This window comes from Nicotiana attenuata, unplaced genomic scaffold (genome assembly GCF_001879085.1).
Source record: "Nicotiana attenuata strain UT unplaced genomic scaffold, NIATTr2, whole genome shotgun sequence".
In the NCBI taxonomy this organism is placed as follows: domain Eukaryota; kingdom Viridiplantae; phylum Streptophyta; class Magnoliopsida; order Solanales; family Solanaceae; genus Nicotiana; species Nicotiana attenuata.
Window position 1 is genome coordinate 233031 of NW_017670734.1, and position 3216 is coordinate 236246.

Here is a 3216-nt window from a genome sequence, read left to right on the forward strand (position 1 = left end):
AATACCTCGCCGTATTATATATATATATATATATATATATATATATATATATATATATATATATATACACACTTCAAATTTCAATAATGGTTACAGTTTTAACTCAATCAGTTTCTCAATTAAATTTCCTTAAACCGTTTGAGGTTGTATTTTACTTAAAAAGGAATTTCTACTAAGCTAATTTATTAAATCCCATGTTAAAGGTAATAAATAATTCGATGTTGTATTTTAATTGAAAATCATACGTTCTTTATTCAAGTGATTTCTAATAATAACTTCATCTTTTCTTGTTGAGTTCCTAGTTGGTTTAGAAATTGTACTCTACCTTATGTTATGTAAATGAGACTCCTTGAACACCTTAATTGCATTGATTATGGACCCTATGTACTGAGTAACATGAGAACGTCGTTGCGCAAAGTGAGATAGAAATATGTGAGCACGAGGTGCCGGGTGTGCTAAAGGTTTGGTAATTTGAGGTTATGATATGAGACATCGAGTTTGAGATGGCTGGAATTGTGCATCAGAAATGATATGGTTTATTGAGTTGACATCGCCTTCTTATTTGAGTACATTTTACTTGTCGGTTTCCCAGCTGTGTTGGTGTTAATTTACTTTGTTACTTTCGTTTCCATCCATGTCTCCATTTACTGTTTTCTATTGTTTGTAGTTCGGGTTTCTCCCTGCTGCTGATAGTACCTTGTTTCCGTATCTCGATAGTTTCTCGTTATGTCATGTTCAATTTATTTGACCAGTAGGTGCCTTGACTGTTCCTTGTCACTACTCCACTGAGGTTAGTCTTGATACTTACTGGGCACCGCTGTAGTGTGCTCATACTACACTTCTGTACATTTTTGTGTACAAATCCAGGTATTTGATCGATAGTAGCTGTGCGGATCGTCGCGGCGGAGACTCAAGGTAAACCCGCTACCGCGTTCGCAGGCCTCGGAGTCACCTTCAGTTGTACTTATTTTCATTGGTTCCTTTTATTTCGGAACAGTGATGTATTTATTTTGTATAACCACTCTTAGAAAAGCTTATGACTTGTACCACCGGTTTTGGGAATTGTAATTTTATCAAAGTAATTTAATTTAAAGTTAGTAAATATCAATGTAATTTCAGTTAATGTTAGGCTTACCTAGTTTAGAGACTAGGTGCCATCACGACTCCTTCAGAGGGATTTTTGGGTCGTGATAGAAATTCGGGTAAGAAATTCTGTTAACCCGGGAGAAGGTGTTAGGCATTCCCGAGTTCTGTAATTTTAGAACGGTCGCTCAACAATTATTATTGGCCTAATTATCTGATTTATTACATATTTAAAACCTATGTGCATTTTACTTGTTTGTTTTCGAAAAACACATCGCAAACCACGCTACATGAAATGCACCCGCGGTTCACGACATGTCTAATTTATTATTGGAAATTGAAGTCGGGTCAGATGAAATGTACACCCGGGTTTTAAAATTGTGCATCACAACTACGTCACGAGAACCATACCCGTAGCTATGACACTTTATTTTATTACAGCGCCTAAAGCAAACTACGAGAGTTTATTTTTAATATCTATGTTATAATACTAATAAGAGGGCCATAGGCGATTTAATTAGGATGGCACACCTCAATCAATTTAAGAGAATTACACTTAATTAGGCCTGAGGACATTCTTACTTACAAATGGTTTGAACCAAATATATATAACTAGTAGTTGTAAGAAAGTTTGGGGTACATGCTGGGCCTTTAATTATTTAAGCCAATTCTGGTTTGAGCTTAAATCCAAAAACTATTTAAAAGGAAACTGGGCTCAAAATCAAGCCCAGAAGTGTAGCCTGGCAGATGGTTGCCTATCTCAAGTGGGCCAACAGATCCAGACCCAATTTTACAATATTCAAAATAAGCTATTTTGGGAAAAACTACATGCCAACAAAGGTTGGGCTCAAGATACAGCCCAAAAGGGAGAAACATAAATAGCTGGGGGCCAAACAAGCCTGGCCACGATCTTGGCGACCCCATTTGGGCCGGATTCAAACCTCAAACCTTGACAAGAATACTTCAAACATTAAGGCCCTACTGAGGCCCAACTGACTACTATTCATATGCAACAGCAGAATATGCAAATTCTGAAAATTACAACACTAAGCAACTATACTATAAACCTTTAAATCATTGCATTACTATTAATAATAACAATATGAACTTGGACTATGAAACTATTGACTATGCTATTACATATACGATTATTCTAACAAAGTTGAAGTTCTGAAAATATACCACATACTAAGTACTGTTTTTCAAGCATACATAATTCATTAAGCATGCATCTTTTATTACAAATAACTATCAGAACCCTATGCTAACCTGAAATTCTACATGTTTCATAACAATAAACTAATCAAACCTTCACATATAACATTTCCCATTAAGCAAGTGGCCATCAAACAAATCCTAAAACAAATTACATAAGAGCTGCAGAAAGCTATACTAAAACCAAATCTAGATGAACTTGGAATAACACACATGAGTAAAACTAAAATGAACAACATTTAGCATCAGATCTTTCACAGTTTTTAGCTCCATATTTCACATGGAAGACATGCTTGCACTTCACTTATCATTCATGGTTCAAGAAGTACCTGGATGTCAAAACAAGGCAAATGGAGGATCTTAGCAGTAGCGGAAATGTGAGCAAAAGCAACAAAATAAAAGAAAATCACAGCTTCTTTAATCCATGGCCAAACCCAGAAAACCAATAAACCAATGAAAGCCTTTTTCAAATTTCTTCCAAAAGAAAGAAACAGAAACTAATTCTAACCAATTTCTAAAGAAAGCAGTGCAGAAACTTTTGGGTATTTTTTAGGGTCTGAATCTCTCTTCTGTGTGTGAAGGAAAGGATCTATATATAGCCCTTGAGGAGTGCCATCTGCTGAAGAGAATAATTGAATTATTCCTTCAGCCACAAGGCATCTTTTTTAACCAACTTGGACAACTGGCTGCCCTTCATTGGTTTCAGCATTATCTGCTAACCAAATGAGGCCAGCTGCCCCTATTCTAAAACCTTCCCATATTAAACTTATCTAAAAATCCTTATTCCTATTTCCCAAATTAACTTCATAAGTTTTCATTTGTTCAATTAAGATCCTAGGAGTTTCTAACAATTTACAAACCAAGGCAAACAACATCAAACCAGAATCAAACGGAAATAAAGATCAAATGGCACAAATC